General features: G+C 36.9%; 1 protein-coding gene across 1 annotated transcript in view; it reads right to left on the reverse strand.

The window, feature by feature from the left end:
* LOC150096475 (ciliogenesis and planar polarity effector 1-like) overlaps positions 1–12,614 on the reverse strand; it is a 614,243-nt gene that overhangs the window by 56,813 nt on the left and 544,816 nt on the right. The window lies entirely within an intron of this gene.

Consider the following 12,614-nt stretch of genomic DNA (forward strand, 5'->3'; position numbering starts at 1 on the left):
AGAGCTGAGTTTGTTGCACTGAGTCAGTATGTCCAAAGATAATTGGAATAAGTGAAACTTGGTTGTCTGAGGAGGATGTGACAGGAATATAAATAGAATGATATAAAAGTTTCTGCAAGGATAGGAATGTAAAAAGAGGAGACAGAGTGCTGTTAATGATTGCAGAGGAATTGTGTTCCAGAAATTGTGGAAGTTGATAGTGCGGTAAGAAGTCGAAATTAACAGGCTAGTATACCTGATAGGATGCTGTTATAGGCTAGGGAATGTAGAGAATAATGATTGCCAAATGTTTAGGCATGTAAAAAAGAAGGTGATTATGATGGGAGACTTTAATTATAGGAATATAGAATGGAAGGAGTAGTGTATGGGAATAAGGAGAGCAAGTTTGTTGAAATTTTGAGATATAAATATATTAAGCACATGTGACTAAAGCAATTAGATGTTTTAATGTTTTGGATTTCATGAGAACTTCACAAGATGTGTTGTGAAGGTGTTGACATTGTTGGCTGTTGGTGAGAATGATAATGAGGTACTTGTTTGGCCAGTGTTGAAATAAGAAAATGCTACTGTCAAAAATGGATATATGTGGAAGTATAATGCAGGTGATTATGGGAAGCTCTGCAGTCAATTAACATCAGTATGTTGGGTACATAAGCTGAACAGAAAAGATGAAGACAATACATGGAAATTCACACAGCAGCATCTGACACAATCAATGTATAACTGCATACCAAGGTTTAATGTGCAGAACAGTTAGCTATGCCCTTGACCTGGTTGTTTAATGAAAGTCTCACAGTGGGTAGGGTTCCTAAGGAGTGGAAAGAAGGCAAAATAGTACCACTTCACAAGCATGGTCCTAGAACAGAAGTTTCCAATTATAGACCAGTCTGTATAACTGCAGTTTAGTTAAGGTGTTGGAGAGATTGGTTAGGAATGGAATACAGGATTGGGTTGATGGACATAGCATTCTTTATAATGGTCAGCATGGATTTGTAAAGGGCAGGTATTGTTTTTTCCAATTTACTCGCATTTTATGATAAGGTAATAAGTGTGTCAAATAAGGGAGAATCATATACGGTGACATTCTTGGATTTTGCAAAAGCGTTTGATCAAGTACTACATGATAAGCTGGTGTATAAGTTGCAGAGGATGGGAATAGGTAGTATATTGGTTAGATACATCAGAGACTGATCCCCTCAATGATACCAGCAAGTTGTGTAAGAAGGAGCAGTGTCTCAAAAATGGAGGGTAACCAGCGGCTTGCCTCAGTGTTCTGTTCTTGGTCCCTTGCTGTTTAATTTGTTTGTAAATGATATATCATGTGGACTGACTAGGGATATTCAGTTGTTTGCTGATGAAGCAAAGTTGGGGAGAATTATAAGTAGCACTGCTGTTGTTAATTCCCTTCAGAAAGATCTTAACAGACTTTTGACTTAGACAAAGGAGTAGGTTATAGTTTTAATATTAATAACTGCAACATGTTGCATTTTGGAGTGCAGAAATATAAGGCTGTGTACTATATTGACAGTGCAGTACTATAGGAAATTAATGAAAATGGAGATTTGGGAGTGATGGTTTGCAGTACACCGAAGTTTATAAGGAATATTACAAGCGTTGCAAAAGACTGCACATTGTAGTGCTACTATGATAAGAAGTATTCTCAAATGTAGGGATAAGGAAGTGGTTGTGCCACTCTAGAAAGCACTGGTAAGACCACACTTGGACTATTGTGCTGAAATTTGGTCACCTGGTTTTCAGTGTGATGTGGAAACATTGGATAGGGTTCAGAGACAAGTGACTAAGACAATTTCAGGACTTTGGAATGCTGGCTATGAAGAGAGGTTGAACAAATGTTCATTGCAGAGTTTGGTGAAGGAAAAGAGGTGATGTGACAGAGACATTTAAGTTACTGAAATGATTTTATCAGATTAATCCAGATGGGATTAGAAAAAGAGTAGTAGGTGAGAGGGAAAAAACCAGAGGCCATCCCTGGAAGTTATGTAATAGTGTGGTGAAGAGAAATGCTAGTAGTAGATTTTTTACATAGGGAACTATCAGTGAATGGAATGGATTATCAAAATGTATTGTTAATGCAAGGATTAATCCAGATGGGATCAGTTGAATGAACCTCCCACGAAGAGTCTGCCTACTCCATGCAGAGTGGAATAATAATAATTTAAAGACTACATTATTCATAACCTAGTTGAAGATTTTGTTGCTTGCTATGCATGTGGTATGTATGCATCTCGTTGTTTAAGAATATAACAGGTGCAAGATGGGAATATGTATGTGCATGAAATGCAGGCATTAGTAGGTGCTGAAGGACATAAGTGTCTCGGTCTTGAGATTGAATGGCAGTGGATATAGTGTTTAAGAAATGTTTGATTTTCAGTTTTTGGATATCAGTAGTGTGTTGGATGATGAAGGGAATGCTACATATAGATTTAGCCTTGGGTATTTTAGCAGAGAGAGAGAGAGAGAGATGGTTTTTCTGATTGCCATTGTAGTGCGAGTAAATGGCAATTGAAAGCAGAATGTGTGGAGAGAAAAACACAACTGCTGAGAAAGAAGATGGGCTGAATGAAGACTGAGTTGAGGAGGGTGAATAAAGATCTGGGGAGGATGGAATATGTTGGCTAGTGTGAGAGGAACAAGAATAGATGTAAGAAAACAGAATCAGAGAGCAAGGCAAGAGAATGGGAGTCACTGGAAGAGAGGAAATGGTAGAAAGGCAACAGAGTGTGAGAGCAAGAGAAAGAGAGGTAAGAGGGAGTGGGGAGAGATTGGAAGACTTAAGAGTCAGGGATACCAGTGAGAGAAGGATGAATGAATTTATTTTGTGTCATGTATGGAGATTCAATGATTTGGGGTGTGGGGAGTAGAGTGCCAGAGGATTGTTTACCTGGTGGAATGACAGACTGTGGCAATGAAGAGGGGTGAAAGTGTGGAGGAGATGATAGTAATGGTTAGGATGAATGACCTGAGTGGTAGTGTGAATCTTTTAGCATGGGATCTGAGGTTGAGGTTAGAAATATTGCAGCAAAAGTGTGTCGGAGGAAAGATAGGGAGCATGTTTCACCCACTATGAAAATGTGGAGTGGAGGAAAAGAGCAGTTATGACAAATGCGATGATAGCGAGAATGTGCAGGGTAAAGGGATCTGGAATATTATTATTATTATTTTGTGACACCTCCAAAGAGTCCAAAGACTCATCAAGGGAGGGCACCACAACTCTGTCTCCACCAAACAACCACCACTACTATCATCTACACAATGCCATCTACTGCTGGCCACCACCACTAGTATTTTTTTGTCTGTAAATTGCATGTGTTCTGAAGGCCAATTTTTTCTGTATGCAGGATGAAAAACCAGAGTTTCAGGAGGGGAAAATCCTGCGACTGTATGAGATCAGCGAACTCACCTTCAATTGAAAAATTCACATATAAAGATTCCTCGCATCATGGCAAGAATTAAACTTAGGTCTTGTCCAATCAAATTGTGCAATGTACCACCATTCTTCCAATTGGGCTATGCAGGCACTGACAGGCAGATGCATGGAGTATATTTGAAGATAGAAGACAGCTGTAAGCAAGAGACAGATTGCATTTGAATGCAGAAGGGAGCAGGCATTTGGAGACTAAACTGTTGGTTTCTGAGCAACTGTGTGTGTAGGGACAGGAAAACTAGAACTGCACAGGTGGAATGTTGCAGGGATGACCTCATACAGGGACAGTGGCTTCAAAAATGAGGGGGTGTATGAGATTGATTTTTTAGAGGACAGCCCTTTGAATAAAAGTAACAAATGTGATTATAGTTTTGACTGCTAGAGTGTGTTGAAATCGCAAGTGCAACTTTCGAGTTGGGTGATGCAGCAGTTTTCTTGTAGCAACCATTGAAATATGAGTGTGAGTAGAGCATGTCAGAAGTTGCATCATGGAGCAAAGAGCTGTGATAAAATTTTATTGTAAATTAGGAAAAACTGCTACAAAAGTATACCGTGACCTAAAAAAAAAGTTTATGCCAATGACTGAACTGTACACAGGTGTTCTACAAGTTTTCAATGTTTAAAGAAGGGAGGTAGTCCCTGGATGATGATCTGCTTTGCAGACAGCTAGTTTCTGCAAGGACAAACAAAAATATGGTGAAAGATAGGGGAATTATTGCCCATGACAGGTGAATAACCACTAAACTGCTCGCTACAGCTTAGAGTCAGTAAGGAAATGGCAAAATTAATCTTAGAAAGGGATTTGCACAAGAGAAAGATTTGTTTAAGGTTTGTGAGTTGCTTGAGAAGCAGTTTTGACTTCAATGTCAATCTGTGTGATCAAACAGCTTCCCCTATTTGCCTGATTTGGCTCTTGCAAACTTATTATTCTTCCTAAAGATGAAGTGTACCTTGAAAGGAGAGCGCTTCAATGACACTGAGGATATCCAACACAGCGTGACCCAGAAATTGAAGGAGGTTTGAGTTCAGGACTTCCACCATGTCTTCGAACACTGTATAACAGATGTAAATGTTCTGTGAAGTTGGAGGGAGATTATTTTGAATCTGTGTAACTGTTATATATGTTGTTTCCTGTTTTTTTTTTTTTTATTATTATCATCTAAGATGTCATTATTTAGGTAAGGGATATTACTTTCTGATTCCCCTTTATATGCCCTATCGATACTCAAACTACCTATCAATTCTGTGGCCGTCACCTAGATTGCTCATGTGCGAATTCAATAAACAAAGTAACTGCCCCTAGATAGAGCCAATTCCCTTATTTGAAAATATGGAGCTGTCTCCTCATTAGGTCCTGGAAAATTTGTTTGTTAAAGCTGCGCCATCCAGAACCCTCAGATAAGAAAAAGCTTCTTAATCAAGGAGTGAACTCTCAGAGTGATACATGGTTATACAATCTATACAATAACAGTTACCTAGTTAACTATATCCCTTATTTTAAATTCTCGTAGCAGTCGTGGTCTTCCCCAGTTAGTTAGTTCTGCTCAGGTTCTACTTGATGAGTGGTGCATTGGATTCATTCATCAAACTATCAACAATACAATAATAAATTTAGTTTAATCCTTTATCAAAGTGTGTGCAAACAAAGTTTTCGCCTGAAAGTATCTTCAGGACTGGGGTAAAGTGGTACAACACCGGGCAACTCCTTGCAAAGGTGGAGCAAGCTACCAACACTCCTATCTCGGTATCTCCCATAATGCAAAACACATCTCCTTGCGGATATGTATAATGTTATGCATCAAGGGAAGGGCCATTACCCCGACTAGTTTCGACCTTTATTGAGGTCTCTTCAGTGGGAGCCAGGCCCAAGTGGAGATACCAGGCAGAAGAATTAGCAGGGTCATCTCCTCCTATGTTTTGCATTATGGGAGATACCGAGATAAGAGTGTTGGTAGCTTGCTCCACCTTTGCAAGGAGTTGCCCGGTGTTGTACTACTTTACCCCAGTCCTGAAGATACTTTCAGGCACAAACTTTGTTTGCACACACTTGGATAAAGGATTAAACTAAATTTATTATAGTCTGACCAAGTGAAAAATAAACTTTCAATATCACAATGCAACTTTACAAGACTTGTCATATAAATAAAGTAAATCTTTCTTCTAAGTTAACAGACTTAACTATATAAAACTTCAGTATTCCTAGTTGAATTCTACCACAAGACAATATTAATTATGAATCAATTTCACTGATTTCTAACAATTGGATCTACAATTTCTCTCAATGTTTGACTTATCAACCTTCAAGCATTAGTAAACTATAACATACTACATAGAAATTAACACCACACTATATCAGAATTCACTCATGGAGATAAAACATTCTGGTATTAGACTAAGCTCTAAAGTCCTGTTTGATATCTTATATAGGTCCTACTAATGAATATTTTTGCACATTATTACACACAAAGTTCTTTTATACACACAAAGGAAACTAAAAGATTTGTAAGTTACCAGGACCTTCAGATGTTGTCGGGTCTATCTCTCGATCCTTACAATTCTTTCCACAGATCATTTCTTCTTCTTCTTCATAGTTCTTTTTTTTGATGGGCCAGCCTGGAACTCACAATCATGAATTATCCTCTCTGATGTAGACGAGAACAGCTCTGCTTAAATTGGTCCACGTGGTCTAGCATGATGACCAACATGCGTTGATTCTCCCACCTTACTGACAAAATGCCTGCACTTGGCTCTCTACTCGGCCACGTAACTGCATCTAAACATCGTTCTGTTGACCACTCTCACGCATTCATCTCAGGGAATTACTCGAACTTGGCCCCTCGAGTGACCTGCACCAAAGTTAAGAGAGAGAGAGAGAGAGAGAGAAGCTGCCAGATCGAAGAGCGCTGAGAGAAAAAAGCCTACGAGAGAGCAAGCTAGTGGCATCAAGCTTTTTATATCATACCTTGAGTGGCACTCCTACAGCGTCATACCTTTCCGCTTGGCACTGCTCCTTTGCACGCAGTTCTGGTCTTTCTCCTCGCATCTCCCAGGAAACTCCTGCATGCAACTTATTCCATACGTACGTGATTGCCGGGGGCATGTTATTAATCCGAGTGTCTCATTTGTGAACTTTGAGCTCACTTACTACTACATACTAACATGATTCTCATCAAATTTTCTTCCATTGTTAAATTTACAAGAACAGGTAATATTTTCTTACGTAGAATAGTCCAATATTAAAAGCATTTATTTAAATTTTTTTCAAGCAATTAACATCTCTACTTATATACAAATATTTCTCTCAGTGTTCTGATGCTTATAAAATCCTGAATGAGATATTTCACAACGAAATCTCTTCATTCAAGATTTAACATAACTGACAATTCCAAATATAGTTGTTAGGTTTGATATAATAATTGTTGTCTCATTACTTAACAGACACACTGTATATTACAGAGCCAGGTGGAATATGAGAGGAGTAATAATGACTATAAGAAGGCTGGCAATGGGCTGTTTTTTTGTATTTTTTTTAATACAAATGCTAGGAGCATTAGAAATAAAGGGAATGAGTTGTGGCACTGATTGCAGTCTCTCCAAAGTTTGGTATCACCGAAACTTGATTAACTGAAGAGAATGTTGCAACAGGGATAGAAATCTAAGGGTATAGTATATTTCGACATGATGAGGAAGGTAAACATGATAGTGGAGTGCTAATCATGATAACAGATGAATGTGAACTCTCTTAGGGTGGAGAATCTCAGTGGAAACAACACTAATGGGCTTTAAGAGTACATAGTGCAAGATGGATGTTTAAAAGACAAGATATTTAGTGGGATATCGCTAGAGAATAGAATATAGATGGTGATGAGCAGAAATGTTTAGGTAAATTAGTTTGGTAAGCACAAAGCAAGCAATCATTATGGGGGACTTCAACTATAGTGATATAAACTAAGCAGAGGAGACAGCATGCAGTAGTAAGGAACTCAATTTTTGGATTTCTTGAGGGATAACTGTCTCAGGTAGCATGTAGTGGAGGGAACACGAGGATCTAGAGTTCTGGATTTGGCCACAGCATCAGAGGATCCGCGCATGACCAAAATGTTATACTTGCCCCTTGTTGGTGGTGTGAGAGTGACCATGTAGACCTGAATTGGAGTGTGAATAGGCAAGGGGAGGTATCAAAACAGAAGGAAGTTATGTGGAATTATAAAGCAAGTGACTATCACAGATTTAGAAACCAACTTTCAGCAGTACAATAGATGAAAGAATTTAAAGGAAGAGAGGTTGTTGGGACATGGGAGACACTGAACAAAAATTGTTGACAGCAATGACAGAGTGTATGCCTCGAGTAAAGAAGGTAAAGCAATTTGGTGTCAAATGGATGACAAAAGGAATTGCAGAAAAAAGAGATTATCGAAGACATACAAAAAGAGAGGTGGAGAACAGTTGCATGAGGAATATAAGGCTCAGGCTAGGAAAGTGACTAGTGTTGTAAGAAGAAATAAATTATTATATGAGAGGTAACTGGCACTGCAATCCAAGGAGAATCCCGTGATTCTCCTTGGATTGCAGTGACAGTGAATGGATTATCTTGCAGGATGGAGATGGAAATTGAGAGATCAAAGCAGATGACATAGTCAAACTATTTAGTGATCACTTTATTAGAATGTTCCATCCCGGTACTACAGGTTTTATTCCTAAAAGGATAATGACTGGTTAAGTGCAAGAAGTTAACAAAGAGGATGTATTCCGAATCTCAGTACACTAAATGTCAACAAAGTAAGTGGAATAGAGGGAATTTCATCACATGTTTTAAAGGAATGTTCTATGGAACTGACTATGCCATTAACTTGGCTGTTTAATGAAAGTTTGCAATGGGGCAAGTTCCTACAGAGTAGGAGTATAAGATAGCACCTTTCCATAACAGTAGTGGTAGAATGGAGGTATCAAACTATAGGGCCTGTTTGTATTTTTTCTATAGTTGTTAAGATTTTGGAGAAATTGGTAAGAACTCATATACAGGATTGGTCAGATGAGGGTAATATTATTTATACATGGCAGCATGGATCTGTTCAAGGCCATTCTAGTTATAGTAATCTGGTTATGTTTTACAATAGAGTAATAACAAGAGCAGTGGATGAAGGTAAGGCATACACTGTCATTTTTTTTTTTTTCTTCAAAGGCATTTGACAGGATGCTATATGACAAGTTGATTTTTAACCTTGCATCATATGATTACAAAACATTCTCCTAACCTGAACAAGTATGGTTGCAGTAAGTTGTCAAAAATTTGAGACTGTAATCACAAGATCAACAGCTACATTCCTGCAACACTTCTTTTTTATAACAAAGAGGGTGCAGCAAATTAGGACTTTAGATCTCTTGTCTGTTACAATTTGAATCGTTTCACTTACTCATTGTCACATGTTAATTGTAACAAATAATGTGCTCTGAAGATGCTAGTTTAAAACCCTGTGAAATATTATTATTATCTGAGACGTCCAAGGAATGAAGGACTCATTGAGGGAGGCCATTAATCACCCACACAGACTATCATACCTCCTCTTGAATTTATTCACACTATATGCACTCACTATCCCTAAAGGCAAACTATTCCACTCACTCACTGCTCTCTGGAAGAAAAACCTAGCTCTTAACCCTCTTGACTACGAACAAAATTAACTTCCATGGATGCCCCTGTGTTTTTTACTCACCTTCCACGTAATGAACAATTTCATTAGACAATATCCTATAATACCCATTCAAAAGTTTATAAACCTCTATTATATCGCCTCTCTTTCTCCTGTTAACCAGAGTCTGCAATCCACATACTCACAATCTCTGCCGATAATCTATATCCCATAATTCGGATATAATCTTTGTAACTCTTCTTTGCATCCTTTCGACAGCTTCTTTATTCCCTTGGAACTCGGGAGACCAAATCTGCACACAATAATCCAGTGTGGTCTCCAAGGCCTTATAAAGAGGCAAAATGACTTCCTTATCCTTACATGTCAAGGTTCGCTTCAACATCGCAATTATCCTCTGAGTTGTATTTGATACGTGAACTTTGAACTTCAAATTCCTATCCACTATTATACCAAGATCCTTAATCTAATCAGTTTCTAGTAGCATAACCCCATTAATATAATCTGCTGCAGAAAATCTCATCATGCCAAAGTGCATAACTTTACACTTACTAACATTACTGACAGCCATTTTTTTTTGCTCAAATTTTCAGCCTATTCAAATCATTTTGTAAGTGCTGGATATCAGTAGTATCCCTAATTGCCCTACCTATCTTCACATAATCAGCAAACAATTGAACATCACATAAGCAAGTAATTTTTTTAATTTAATTGGTTTGGTTTTGTAATACTGTTAAATTAAGTCATGGATTGCAAATGCAACCTACTGCTCTCTCTCAAACCCGTTAGGCCATTGTCCCAGTTACACTATTATCCTTCACCTGTTACAATAGTTTCTTCAAATCTCTTTCAGCATCCTTATTTTCACCTTACAAACCATACCATATATCAGGGGTGTTCAACCCATCGATCGCGATCGACCGGTCGATCTCTTGTGAATTCCTCCTTAATTCGCTTTAGGTGTATTGCTATTGTTTATTTATTTTTCATTAAAATTGTAAAATCAGTAATTTTCTTATAAGGCTGGGTAAATGAATTCATTTGGATCAGTGGAAGTCAAACAGCGAGCCAAGTGAATACGATTATAAGCAAAGTGTAAAAACTCGATTGTAGCTTACATATTAAATATTCTAAAGCACATTATATCGATTTTTTACTTAGGTTAAGTCCCATGTGAATATTGTAAAAATATAAATTTTGTCTCGGTATAGTTTGTATTAGATGTTTTTGTAATAAAAAGCATCAACTCTTTTGAAGCTAACTGTATATACTGCTTTAATAAGAATATGTTAGAGTATTAAAAACAAAGGCGATGTTTTTGTTGGCGAAGCTGTACATAGCGGCATTAGAAAGATTATTATTGAAACTTGTATGTATGAGAAAGGCTTGCAGGCTCTAAGTGTAAATATCTCCGCAGTCAGTCAGAAAGAGTTCAAACAACTTTCCGATGGTCAGCAACTTACAATCAAAATAAAGCAGAGGAGAACAAAAGGAATGCCGAACTTGAAACTTAAGATGAAAGACTCATACCGATTCTTTGGGGGTTGTCAAACTTCAGGCGAGGTATCAGAGGAGGCCTAATAAAAAGGGACTGAAGCAAGCAGAAGGGGTCCCGGTTCCAGAATTGCTGTCAGAGAGGAGGCGCCCGGTCCAGAGTCGCCATCAGAGAGACTGCCCAGATCCACGTTGGTTGAGAGAAAAGCTTCCCACTTCCAGAAAGTAGCTTCTCGGTTTGAGACATCGCTAGAGAGAGACTACTTCTAGGCCGCAGACAAGGTTTCAAATTGCCGAAAGAAAGAGTTCGAATTGCCGGAGAAAAGTTTTCAGGCCAGGTTAACGTCAGACATTCACCAGTGTGTTGCATTTTCATTACAATTTGATGAATCAAACGACTTCACTGATATTGCTCAGTTAATATAAGCAGCAAGCATATTCGCATGGTATTTCAAGATTATTCAAGTAAAGAAGAACTTTTGAAAATTATACCATTATTGGGAAGGACTAGGGGAGAAGACATTTTTTTGGCATTTGATGAATTTGTGAAACAACACAAATTTCCGCTTTTAAACTTGTGTCTATTACTACTGATGGTGCTCCTGCAATGATAGGTAATAAATCAGGCTTCATTTCATTATGTAAAAACGATGACAAATATCCAGATTTTTTAACGTACCACTGTATTATTCACCAACAAGTACTGTGTAGTAAAAGATTAAACACAAAAGATGTTTTGGATAATACATTTAAAATTGTAAATTCTGTTCGAGGAAAAGCCCTGCAACGCCGGTTATTTAAATTACAGGCAGATGATGATAGGGAACTTCTGTTGTACAATAATGTTCGCTGGCTCAGCAGAAGTCAATTTTTAGAATAATTTCTTGTATTAATTAACGATATAAAAAATTTTCTTGATGAAAAAGGATATATTTATCCACAATTGACTGATAAAAGATGGTTGTTACACTTAACATTTTTAGTAGATTTCTGTACGAAATTAAGCAATTTAAATATACAGTTACAAGGTAGAGATAAAAATTTAATTGACATGTTAAGTTCAATAAAAACTTTCCAACATTACTTACTTTTATTAAAGAAAAATATAAATGACTGAGAATTTAGACATCTCCCATATTTATTAAAATTTTTTGAACAAAATCAAGAAATGCTTCACTATGATTTAAAAGAATTTATTCATGAAATAGAATTAGTTGAGGAAGAAATAAATTCAAGATTTAAAGATTTTAATATAACTGAAATGATTGTATCTTTTATCAAGAATCCATTTCAAGAAAACCTGAACATCACAGAAATTTCAAATAAAATTAGTGGGCTGTTTGATATAAACCAAGCTGAAGTAGAACTTGAAATAATAAACATTCAGAATAGTTTGTCATTTGGAAGTATGCACATGAAAAATTCCCAATGTTAACTGATATTGCGCGAAAAATTCTGTCGTGTTTCGGATCGACATACTTGTCAGAATCAGCTTTTTCAAATCTGACCGTCATAAAAAATCAATTAAGAAACCAAATTACAAATGATCATTTGGATGATTGTCTGAAATTGGCCACTTCTTCATATCAATTTGACTATGAAAATATTGCGAGGTCCAAACAATGCCAAATTTCACATTAACTTTTTTTTTTTTTTTAATCAACCAGCATTTCCTGTAACTTGTGAGTTTTGTAATCAATCTGTTGTTTTTTCTAACTTTGGTTTTCCAAAATAGAGAAATAAATATTTTATTCCAATATATTTGTTTTTTTTTTGTTGTATTAAAATAATTAAAAGTGATAAATAAATTTTTAAATACACAAATAAATTTTTTAGTTATTTGTGCGTAATCAGATATCAGGTTGGGGGAATGTGATCTATATAAGAGAGTAGATCACCGAATAACTTATATATAAGAGAGTAGATTGCTAAATAACTTTTTATAGAAAAGTGGCTCGCGTAGTAAAAAAGGTTGAACACCACTGTCATATATCGTAACACTTAGTGTGATAAAAGAATTTCAACAA

The sequence above is a fragment of the Typopeltis vanoorti genome, chromosome 18, assembly GCF_054136105.1.
Source record: "Typopeltis vanoorti isolate ZY-2024b chromosome 18, IOZ_Tvanoo_1.0, whole genome shotgun sequence".
In the NCBI taxonomy this organism is placed as follows: Eukaryota; Metazoa; Arthropoda; class Arachnida; order Uropygi; family Thelyphonidae; genus Typopeltis; species Typopeltis vanoorti.